Source organism: Camellia sinensis, chromosome 8, assembly GCF_055761805.1.
Source record: "Camellia sinensis isolate YWXY chromosome 8, ASM5576180v1, whole genome shotgun sequence".
In the NCBI taxonomy this organism is placed as follows: Eukaryota; Viridiplantae; Streptophyta; class Magnoliopsida; order Ericales; family Theaceae; genus Camellia; species Camellia sinensis.
Window position 1 is genome coordinate 118,932,720 of NC_138968.1, and position 13,447 is coordinate 118,946,166.

The window sequence follows — 13,447 nt, forward strand, 5'->3', positions numbered from 1 at the left end:
TGGTTCAATAAATCTCACTGTTCAAGATAAACGGGCAGAGTTTATCTTGCAATATCAACCAACATATTTGAAGAACATAAGATCAAATGTAGGAAATCAAAAATTTATTATAAATAACTTACTCTTACCTTTTTAAACACAAAATTATAATTCCAAAATTTTATAGGATAATGGAGTTAGAATGATTAAAGATTATATTGTGTCATTCCAAGACCGTGCCTATGCATTTATCACACCTATACCAACAATGCTATGTTAATTAGATTGTGCATCGTGCGTGACCTTTGTTTTAAATATAGATTGGTCTGAAGAATGCCTATACCTTTTAGAAGGTAAAAATATATATACAATATGTAAGTGTAATATTTTTACGTTATAACATTTTATAAACACATAATATATATGTGTTGTTCATCAATTATAATAATAACTATAATGTTGATAATGCAGGAATACTGATAGAAGACCCACAACAATTTAGATTTTATTTATTCAATGAATTTCGAACAAATGTAATAAATTTTTATTTTTATTACTTCAATTATAAAATGTCAACATTTTCTTTCAAAATTACATATATTTTATACTAACAATTTAAAAATATGTTTGACATAATCATAAATAAAATTTTTAAAATCCAATCTCGTGTATCGCACGGGTGATATCCTAGTAAAAACATTTATTATAAAGTATGAATAGTTAAAAATTGAATATGAATAATACCGCCCTTTTTAAAAATAAAATCACTGAAAATCTATGAGTTAAAAAATTGTGGATAAATTATACTTTTTTTAAATATAAAAATATATATATATAGTAAATTTTATAGTTTTGGATTAATTACACTAACTTATCTTTTAGTAAGTCTAATAGATGAAAGCTAATATAAATAGTGTGAAGACACAAGAATAAATAAGGGGTTTTTTTTTTTAAGGTCCCTGATATTAAGGTTGTATAGCATAAAGGACATTCAATATTTTCATAATGTCTAAGGTCCCTCAACAATATTTTCATAATGTCTAAGGTCCCTCAACCTTGATCCAGAGAAATTTCAATCTAGAGAAAATTGGTCCAGAGAAATTTCAGTCCAGAGAAATTTCAGACCAAATTTCTCTGGAAAGTCTAATTATTCTCAGAATTTCTCTGGATTGAAACCAGAGAAATTCTCTGGATTGGGTGTTGAGGATTGATCTCAAACACCCTTCTTCCTTTCATGACTAACAAATTTATTGAGAACTACAGATTCACAAGGCCAGTGGTTGAGACAATGTTTTATATTTTTTATTGAAAGTTGTGAATGTTTTTATGAATCTGTTCTTCGCTTCTTGAATAAAATTCCATTCTTACATTTTGTCATGATTTCATTTATACTTCCAGTTATACATTTGTTGAAATAAACTGATCATAGGGATACATGTAAGTAACTAAGCATAATTAAAAAAAATTTCAGCAACTTACCCAAATCATTGTGATTCATTAGGTAAGCAACATTGTTCAACTGAATTCAACTGGAAAAATTCAACATTGTAATATATAAGCAACATTAGAAGGGATAACAATGGCAGCTTATCAGAACCAGAGAAATTCTGGAAAAATTTGAGAATTTCTCTGGTTTGTTATTGAAATATCAATTGAGAATTTCTCTGGTTTATTAAAAATAACAATTGAGAATTTCTCTGATTTGTAATATCTGGAAAAAATCCTGCAACTTACCCAAATCTGTTCTTCGCTTTTTTCCAGTTGAATTTTTCAATCGAAAGTGTTTCTTTGTTGAACAATGTTCCCATTAGGTCCCTCCAAGCACAGACGGAAGCATGTGAAGCCAAGACTAAAGCAGATTTGTCAAAGGCACAGAGAAGCGAGGTATATAGGATAAAGTGGATCAGAAGGGATAACAATGGCGGCACCAGAACCAATATTAACAATCGCACCTCTCTTCCTCTTAATCATCCCAGGCAAAACCGCTTGTGTAACCTTGGTAGTCCCTTCAACATTGATTTTAATCAAATCAGCCAACAATTGGTCGTCCACCTCGTGGAAAAACCTCGCATAAGGATACGAAACTCCAACATTATTGATCAGAACTCCAACATCCAGACCTTCAATGGTTTCACGAATCCGATTAACCCCTTCGTTCAAATCTCCAAAGAAATCAACAACCACAGTCTTGATCTGGATTTTCCCGAATTTGGCTCCGATCGACTCCGAAACCTCATTGAGTTTCTCGGGGTTTCGACCAACGAGAATCAAATTCAAACCTTTATGTTCATGACTTGGTTATCCTCTGTGGCTATGAGAGTGCAGGTGTAATATAAGGGCACGGGAGCAAGGGACCTTAGACTACAAAAGAACATATTGTGGATCTAATCCATTACTAAAAGTTGGATAGGGACCTTAGACCGATTTTCTCAATAAATAAATATATATATAAAAGTGATGACAATATGAATTTTTCTATTCTTTTAATTAACCAATTATTGATAAAAATAGAATTAATGTTATATAAATTAAAATTTTAAGATAACTCAATGTAATGATATAAAAGTTATAAAATTTATTACTTTTTTTTTTTTAAATCTCAAAAAAGATAAGTGCATTTTACCCTAAATTTATTCATACACCATTTATGAAATGAGTTCCTAGAAGGAAGCGCATTTTCTAAATAAATGACGCATTATAGAACTCGGATTTTGATTCTCCCCACTTTATGTATGGAATACAATACATATTTAAAGGGTGATTATTCAGTACTTTCGGAGTATGAAACGTGGTGCTCCATAAAGTTTTGACTGGTGGAGAGACAAAAAGATCCACGATTTATGTTGGAGATGGGAAAACAACATGGCACTAACTAATTGGTGATTGATTTGGAGTATGGACATATGATGCTCTGAGAGTATTGAATAATTTCTCTTATTTAAAGGCTATAAAATAGGAATACAAAATTATAATTATTTAAATCTAGAAAAAAACATTACACTCACCATTAAATGATATGATGAAATATTTCTATTATAAATATAAAATAGAGAGAATCACAGTCCATAAAACTCATATCATAAATGGTGTGAAACAACACTATTTTCACAATTTAATTTATTATTTTGTTAGTTTTTTATTTATAAATTATTCATGTGAAAATTAATTAAATAATCATTATTACATGATTTTATATTTTTGTTTCTAAAAAAAATTTCACATCAACACACTACTCCATGGATCTTGGCTAGACCGATCCAATCCTCCTAGAAGATTGAAGAAAAGTCTATTAGCAAGAAAGTGTGTTTGGTTTGAGTTTTTTAGATTAAATTTTTTAAAAATTGAGTTTTTTTTATTTTCTTATTCTTTTATTTTTAGTGAATATTTTTAAATTTTAAACATTTTTTTTTTTACTTTTTTAGATGTATCTTAGTTAGATGTATCAAAAAAGTAAAAAATTTGTGAAAAAATATTTTAAAAAATTAATAAATACATAAAAATATAAAAAATGTATTGAATTCTTGTATTTTTTTATATTTTTGATATTTAGTAAATTTTTAAAAGATTTAGTTTACAATTTTTTTTACTTTTTAGGTGTCTTTATGTTAGGTGTGTCTAAAAAGTAAAAAAATTGCTTAAAATATTAAAAAAATTTAGTAAAAACAAAAAAATACGGAAAATAAGAAAGTAGAATTTTTTGAAAAGTGTTTCTAAAAAATAAAAACAAGCAAGCTGATTTTGTTTTCATTTTTTATTTTGTTTTTTATATATGTTTTAAAAAACACATATCATTTTCACATTATAACCATTTTGTGTCAAAAATTTTTTTGAATTTCCTAACGTTGTGTTTGGTCGGGGGATTTGAGGAGGGATTTCGAAAGGAAAAATGAAAAGTTAGGTGAAATGTGAATAAAATATACTTATATTTCATCTAGTTTCACACACCTTTTTCCTTTCCCTTTCCAAATCCCTCCCCAAATCTCCCAACCAAATACACCATAAAAATATTTATTTAGAAAATAATTTGACAAATCAGTTTTCTCTATTTTCAAAAAATAAAAACAAACCAAATGAGTCTATCAAAACTTGTTTGGCAAACTATTTTTTAAAACAAATTTTGAATTTTTTTTTTTTGAAAACACCTTTTCTGGGAAATCGGTTATATTATTTTCTAAATTCTTACAAATTACTATGGCATAAAAATAATTTTTGAACAATTATTGTTTTTATTTCTTAAAACAACAAAATAAAAGGATACCAAATACAGTCAGTCATGCGATCCTCTAGCATTCGTAACTGATTGTTTATTTAAACAATTCAGCCATGGAAATGGGGGTGACGGACAAGGTGTGTTTTAAACCCTTGCATAGAGTTGATTCTTGAGTTTGGCAAGGGTGTCCAAGAGCTCGCATCCATATGTTAGACTCTCATTTAGTGATTTAAAACAATTATTAGGATTGTAATATATAATCATGATGATATTCGTTATGGTCTCTACACTATTGACATTAAAGTAATGTATTTTCTGTTGACTTTATATGCATATTAAGTTTCGTTTACGAACAGACTATTTTAATAATTTTTTAATTTTTTAATTAAAATATAAGATAAAAATTTTTTGTATATTTCAAATAATTTTTTAGTTTTTTACAAAAAAATATGCAAAAAAGTAGAGAGAAAATGAATTTTTTGACTTTTTTGACTTTTTGGTATAGGTTATAAACTTTTTAATTTTTTTAATAACTTTTACTTCCCAAACGAGACCTTAGTATTCAACACAATAATTCTATACAATATTAAGATGTTTTAGGCTTCATTTGAGAAAATAGGAAGAAAAAAAAAATCAATTTGTTGGCTTATTAATTTATTTAGGTCATATTATTTCTTTATTATTTTGTACGTATTTAAAAAAAATTAAAAAATCAATAAATTAACTTCTTCTTTTTTTTTTTTCTTTTTTTTTCTACTTTCCAAAATAATCCTTAATCTAATTTTGTAAGAGCATCTCTATCAGATTATCTAAATTTTATCTTAAAATATTATTAAAAAATTCATTCCCTATTTTAAGAATTACTTTTTCATTTATTTCCTCCAACAAAGTCCCTATTATTTTCCTATTTTATTGACAAACTCCCTATTTTTTCTCTATTTTATTAAAATATAATTTTTAATTATAAATTTAAAAAATAAAAATTATAAATGTGTATTGCAGTTTCTAAACAAAATAAAGAAAAAAAATTATAAAGAAGTTACAGTAACTCTTTACAAATAAAAAATTATTGTAATAATTTCTATTTTAAAGAAGTATTTAAGGAAGCTACCGAAAATATACAAGGGCCGTCAAACTTTTTAAAATAGATAATTCTATTAAAGATGCTCTAAGATAGTTGCTTCGCAATTTGAACAGCAAAGTAGAAGTCTATCTTATCTCATGATCACATAATTGAGTTAATCCCATCCGTGCTCCATGTGATGGCTAACAAATGATGCAAAAAAATTAACTATTTTTAACTTTAGCGAGAAAAAATGAAAAAGGGCCAAATCACAAGGAGAAGCGTACCCAATAATCTTTTAGGACGTGTGCTTTACAATTCGCGTTGGTTTGGACGGGCCGAATAAGAGAGGATTGTAATTTATTGAATTATTAATTTTAGAAATATATTATTATGGGACTATTTAGTTGGACTAAATTTGTATTCTATGTTTATTTAGGCCTCGTTTGAGATGCTACCTTTTTAGCCAATTAGCCAAAAAGTTACTAAATTAGCCAATTAGCCAATTAGTCATACCAAAAAGTCAACAATTACGGCTTCTCTCTACTTTTTGCACAGTTTTCATAATTAGTTAAAAAGTCATCCCAAACATACAAATTTTTTTTACTTACCTTTTTAGCCAATTAGCCAAAAAGTTACTAAATTAGTATGTTCCCAAACGAGGCCTTAGTCATGGGATTAGATGTCTAGATTAAACTATTTTTAGTTATCCAATATTTGTTTGGAATATTATAGAGAAGGATAAATGCTCAAATGACTATTTTATCCTTTTCAATTATTTACTAAGTAATAGCAATATTAAACATAATTTTAATATTTTAATTATTTTTAACTAGATTAAATAAAAATTTGTTTTATTTTATTTTTTGCACAATATTTTAATTATTTTAATTTATTATTTTCAATTAAATTAAATTAAATTAAATTTATAATTTATAATTTATAATTTATATTTTTTATTTAATATATAATTTTAAATTAACGACAATAAAAAATAAATTTATTTAATATATAAATTAAATTTTCAACAACACTAAAAAAATTTAATTTATAAGGTCATAATTTATAATTTATTATTTTTAAATAAATTTAATTTATAATTTATATTTTTTATTTAATATATAATTTTAAATTAACAACACTAAAAAAATAATTTAATTTAATATGTAAATTTAATTTTTTAACAACACTAAAAAAATTTAATTTATAAGGCCATAATTTATTATTTTTAATTAAATTTAATTTATAATTTATAATTAAAATTTTTTATTTAATATATAATTTTAAATTAACAACACTAAAAAATAATTTATAAATGTTCAAAAGACTATTTTATCCTTTTCTAATTGTTTGCTAAGTAATAGCATGGAGGGTAAAATAGACATTTCACAAAATAATTCCATGAGATACCAATCCCATGGTTTCTATCCCACTTCCCTCCATGAGATAGGATAGTCTCATATTTGTGAGACTAATAGTCCGGGAGAACTATTAGTTCGGAGCAAAAAAAATAAAACAAACAATGGACTAGTAGTCTGATGGGACTAATAGTCCAATCCCACTCTCTAATCCTTCAAAATAAACACACCCTTAACCTTTTATATATTATTTTGTTTGAATGAAAATTTTTAGGATAAATTATATTTTTCACTTGTATAATTTGATTTAAAATTTTACTCTCTTTTATTTTAAATGATCCTTACATTCAAATTATCATCTATTTTGTGTGTGTGCTTTTCATGCAAGTAACACATATAACAAAATTATGAATTTTAATGTTCGATTTAGACATAAGAATCAGATTAAGAGCTAATATTATTTAAATTAAAATAATATGAATTAAAGTAAAATTTGAATCAAGCTACGCGATAGAAAGTTTAATTTATCCAATTTTTTAAGTAAACAATAATATCATATAAATTGAATTTATATGCATTATCTATTAATAACTTAATTGATTTTATTATTAATAAATTATTGAAAAGTTTACTTTTTTGTTTTTTTTTTTTTGAGAATACGAAAAGCAATTATATTAAAATAAAATAAACAAATAACAAAATTTTAAAGGGCCAAACAAACAACCAAACAACAAATTACAAATAACAAAAATAAATCTAACAAAAAATCAGTTATGATTCAGGGAAAATCATTAGTATTTCATAGATATGTCTTCGAAAGAAAGATCTGCATCAACACCCGCCATCGCCATCAATGTCGTCCCTGTCGCTACTGTCCAACTCTGCCTCTACCGCTGTGGTCGCTGAACTTCGAACACCACCAAAAGCTAGAGTTGAAGAGAAAGAACATCCATAATGGTATGGGGGAAAGCTTGAGAGAAGAGTGAGCCATTGTGTGTGTCGAAAATCTAAAAATCTATTCTGAAATAAAGGAGAAACACTTAAAAACTCCTATTTCAGACATAAAAAGCCTAGATCTACACTCTAAAAATACATATCTATACTCTAGGAGTGTAGATCTAAGAAATGCTACAACTTGCAATTTAAATCTCCCAATTTATTCAGAGTATTTTATTTATTTTTTTTAACATGAAAGTTGTTGAAAACATCAGAATTAATACCAAATTTTGTGTCAATGATTACTGTTGCGGTTGTTGTTGGGGATAGTTGAAATGATCTTATTGAAAATATGATCATAATTTTTTGAAAGATAATGAGATTATGATCCATTGAATTAGAATTGAATGGTCATGTTGTTAATTCACTATGGACATTGTTATTGTCATTCGGAGTTTAATCTCATGGTTGTGGTTGTTGGATTTTGAGAATTGCTTCATAGTAAGAGGAGTAGTTTAATTTCGGGAACAGAATTCTTAAGGTGGGGATATTGTGATGCCCCAAGACTTTTTAAAACAATTTGAGTATATTTATTCAAAATCTCTTTATTTTTGGTGTCTTTGTTGCTTTTGAGTTCTACATACGAGTCACATGTTGTCATCTATTCTCCTCCTTATGATTATTCATTCTATCCTATGTGTGTTTCTGAGGTGTCAACTTGCATCTTAAGGTGTTGGAGTGAGTCCGAGAATGGTGGGAATGCTCTGAGGTTGATTTTTTCCTCACTTGTAAGTTGAGTCTGTTCGAGCAGTAAACCTGTCCACCCAATTCCTTGTTTTGAAGTTAGCAATACTAGAAGTGTGCTCTCACCGCTTGAGCGAAGGTTTTACCGCTCGAGCGGCCTGTTTGCAGAAGAAAGAGATTCTAGAAATTTGAATTCACCGCTTGATCACAGGTTTCATCGCTTGAGTGGTCTATCTGGAGTAAGTTTCGAGAAATGTTTCCAATCACTTAAAAGTTGAGTCATTACATACTTTGTCCTCACTTTTATTCCTCTCTCTCTATATAGATATATATTTCACTTTTATCTCTTTTCTCTCATCTATCTCTCTCTCTCTCTCTCTTTAGAAACACCCACCAAACATGTAACGCCCCAAAGAAAGACATAGGCTCTGTTTATTTTGCATATGATGTTTGTTTAGGTGTTTTAAATCATAATTCCACACTCACGTTTGAAAACACGGTCAAAAGCAGAAAAATTTGGACTAACCGGTCGTCCCACCAAACGTCTGGTCAGTTGACCAGAACAGTAGAATTTTTTTTTTTTTTTCAATTGACATATGTTAATTTTTATATATTCAAAAAAAATATTTTCCGAATTTTAAATTTTTTTTATGTGCTTTAATAGAATTTTGAGTTATATGTTTGGTTATGAGTTGTAAATTTTTGTATCAAATATCATATGTCACATCAAAAATTCACAACTCAATTCAAAACTCTTTTCAAAACTCTTTCACCAAACAAATTTTTCACACTCAAATCATAATTCCAAAACTCACAAACTCAAAATACAACTCTTACTCTCAAATCATATTTAGAAAGCTCTACCAAACGCAACCATAATAATCCTGGATATTCCATTCAATCAAAACAATCTCAATTCAATTGTCTAAATCTCTATTTTGTATATTCTATATCATGTGAGACATTTACAAAAGAAGTCCACATGTAATATATATTCAATCTTCTCAAAGTTTGAATCCATAGCATGTGAGATGATTACTACAAAGAAATAACACAAAAGAATGCCCCAAGGCTACAAGTTACGAGGCTTAGGTCTGGTTACACAAAAGGTGGTTATCAAACCCATACAAGTAAAGCCATTGGCTTGTCAAAATAAACAACAAAAAAATAAAATAAAATAAAAGAGCCTCGTTCTCTCAAAAACACTTCACACACCTTTAGTTAGGCGGGATCATCGCATCCTTTCTTGCACAAATCCACTAGAGTGAGCACAAAACCCAGAAGAGAGATCTTAACAAAGTATATATGTTTAAACAGTCTCACAATATGTATGCCATGCAATGCCATGTTCCCAAAATCCATATCTTTGTTCTTTTTGAAAACCAAATGCAATGTTCTTTTCAAAAAGCTCATTATCTCAATGAATTTCAAATATAACATACAGGGTGGTAACTATGACTCAGGTAGTCCATAAGCTGGTGTCTGCAAATAGGCATATCAAGCACTACCAATCCCCACTTTACCAGCTCTTAACCGAAAAGCACGCAGTACCTACTTCGCACGTGTTTTCGGTCTTTCACCCTGAACACTCTAGCCAACTTAAACAATACCAACTACACCTCTTATCCGGACTTACCAAACGTATTTATCCCAAAACATTTCAAGATCAGCGATTGTTCTCTCAAAACAATGCATCAAATTCCAAAACATAGTCATAATAAACAATATCCAAAGCTATACAAATGAGTGAAGTGAGATGCAATTATATAGCTTCATTGTACAATTTTCCACAATACTCAACATTTGCTCAAAGTGAAATGCAATATTCAATATTTCTCAAATCATATCAAAAATCCATATCCATGTGACATTTAATTTCATTTCATATTCATAATCAATATTTATTTTCCTTTCATAGTCCAAGCATATATTAATCATGTTATTCGTATAGATTTCTTAACGCAAAATTCATCAATCCCATGGATATCCCAATCAACACAATAACATGTTAAAATTCATATCATTTTCTCAAAGAATCTTCCATCAATTACATAAACGTTTTTACAAATTCACTTTTCTCCCAATATTTCCAAAATCTAGGGTTTGAGATCATAAAGAGGGTTTTTCTCTCATTTTCCAATTATTTTCTTCCATGCACTCCCAAGAGGCTCATAAGTTCACAAGACAAATTTATTTGAGTAAAATCATAAGGAAATCATTTTTTCACATTTTCAAAGCCCAACACTTTACATCTCAAACTCTCTACTCAAAATCATATCAAAATAAATGAAGCCATGCTAACACCATATATATAAATCAAAGAAACTCCTTACCTCAAGCTTTGGAGAGAAAATATGAGAGAAGTCCCAAAATAAATGGTGTCAAACCCCGATCTCCACTGCACACAACATGGCCCTTAATGAGCTCTCCAACTTTTATGAAGGCAACAGGGTTAAAACCCCAACGGGTTTGGAAAGATAAAGAATTTAATAAGGTGGGTGGATGGTTTTCTTTTCTAGAGAGGGATGAGAGAAAAATGAAATGTAGAGAGAGGAAGTAAAGTGAAAAGTGAGGGAGATAGGGTGGAAGGCTAAACTTTTAAGTGATTAGACACACTTTTCGGAGCTGACTACGGATAGACTGCTCGAGCGATAGATCCTGCGCTTGAGCTATGAATTCAAATCCCATAATCTATTTCTTCTGCGAACAGACTGCTCGAGCAATGAAAACAAACTCTCAGCATTTTAAACATTTCAAACTTCAGAACAAAGAACTAGAATGATGACTTTACCGCTCGAGCAACAAAAGTACCGCTCAAACGGTCTTATCTCTGAAGTGAGACAAAAGCCACCTTAGAGCACTCTCACCATTCTTGGATTCACTCCAATGCCTAAAATACAAGTTGACACCTCGGAACCCATTAAGATGTACATGAACAACAACAAGGAAAAGAATAAGTGGCAGCACAAGACTCCTAGAGCTCAATAGCAACAAGGACTTTGATAAAAAGGTTTTTAGAATTAATATACTCAAATTGCTTTAAAAGGAACTTGGGACATCACAACCTCTCCACCTTAGAAAATTTCATCTCCAAAATTAAACCACTCTCAATATCGAGCAAAACCCAACAACTATAACAACGTATAACCATGAGAGTCATCTTCGAATGATAATGGTGGTGTTTGTGAAGCAAGTTCCCAAATTTTTTTCTCATTTTTTCCACTAAAAGACAAAAGTTTTGCAAAACCAAAAAAAACACATCCAAACAAAATATCACATCCAACCCCATAATCATTTCACTTTTTCTCTCACAAACATCACATCCAACCACATAAAAACCCAACTATCTTCCCAAACACTAAAAATTTTTTATCTCATAAAAACCTACATCTAATAAAATCTACATAAAAACTCACTTCCCAAACACCATCAATAAAGATGAGAAAAGCCCCAAAATCAACAAGTATCAAAACCCAATCCCCGCCGTACACAACATAGCCCTTGATGAGCTTTCCAACTTTAATGAAGGCACCAAGATCAAAACCCTAATGGGTTTGGAAAGATCAAGAATTTAATGAAGTGGGTGGATGGTTTTTTTTTCCTAGAGAGAGATGAGAGCAAGTGAAATGTAGAGAGAGGAAGTAAAGTGAAAAGTGAAGGAGAAATGATGAAAGGCTCAACTTTTAAGTGATTAGACACTTTTCAGAGCTGACTGCAAATAGACTGCTCAAGCGATGGAACATTCACTCGAGTGGTGAAAACAAACTCGCATTATTTCAGACTTCAGAACAAGGAACTAGAAGGATGACTTTACTGCTGAAGCAACAAAAGTACCACTCGAGCCGTCTCAACTTTGAAGTGAGACAAAAGCAACCTTAGAGCACTCTCACCATTCCTGGATTCACTCTAATGCCCAAAATACAAGTTGACACCTCGGAACCCATTAAGAGTACATGAACAACCACAAGGGAAAAAAAATAGGTGACAACACGAGACTCCTAGAGCTCAATAACAATAAGGACTTTGATAAAGAGGATTTTCGAATTTATATACTCAAATTTTTTTTAAAAGGAACTCGGGTCATCACAAAACATCATAAATTCCTTGATCTCTCCAAATCCATTGGAGATTTAACCCTTGTGCCTTCATTAAAGTTGGATAGCTCATCGAGGGTTACGATGTGTATAGTGGAGATCGAATTTCGTCAACATTGATTTTGGGGTTTTTCTCATCTTTTTCCTCTAAAATTTGAGGTAGGAAGTTTCTTTGAGTTATATATATGGTTTTAGCTTGTTCTTCCTTATTTTGATATGATTATTGGGTAAGGGGTTGGCATTTAAGGTGTTAAATTTTAAAAAATGTTGAAAAAGTGATTTTCTTATGATGTTATCCAAATTAATTTGTTTTGTGAACTTATAAGCCTCTTGGGAGTGCATGGAAGAAAAATATCTTTGAAAATGAGGGAAACCCTCTTCATAACCAAACCCTAGATTTTTGGGAAATTGGGAAAAGTGAATTCTGTGAAAAATTTATGCAATTATTGGAAATTTCTTTAAGAAAATGATGAACTTTCACATGTTGTTGTATTGATTGAGATATCCATGGGATGGATAAGTTTTGTTGTTGAAAAATGGATATGGATAGCATGATTTTATATATGCTTGGACCATGAAAGGAAAATGAATATGGTTCGTGAATACGAAAATGTGTAATATGCCACATGTATGTGGATAATGATTGTTGTTTTACATTGAGAAAATATCGAGTATTATGAGAAAATTTGTATGATAAAATTATATTTTTGCATGGGCTTTTAATTCACTTGCATAGCTTTTGAATATCTATTATTATGGCTATACTTTGGAAAAATGATTTATTATTTTGAGAACCTTGGAAATGTTTTGGGCTAAGCACGTTTGGTAAATTCAGATAGGTGGTGTAGTTTGGTATTATTTAAGTTGGCCTGAATGTCCAGAGTGAAAGACCAAAACCACGCACGGAGTAAGTACTGTGTCTTCCAGTTAGGAGCCGGTAAAGTGGGGATTGGTAATGTGCCTACTTGTATACACTAGCCTAGGGATTACCTGAGTCGTATATACTACCCCGTAAGTTATATTTGAAATTCATTGAGATAATGAGATTTTTCAAAAAGAACAT

The 13,447-nt window shown here is 29.5% G+C and overlaps 1 pseudogene; it reads right to left on the bottom strand.

Moving 5' to 3' along the window:
• Window positions 1-1,842: 1,842 nt before the first annotated feature.
• LOC145798006 (very-long-chain 3-oxoacyl-CoA reductase 1 pseudogene) lies at window positions 1,843-12,234 on the bottom strand (annotated as a pseudogene).
• Between the last annotated feature and the right edge of the window lie 1,213 nt (window positions 12,235-13,447).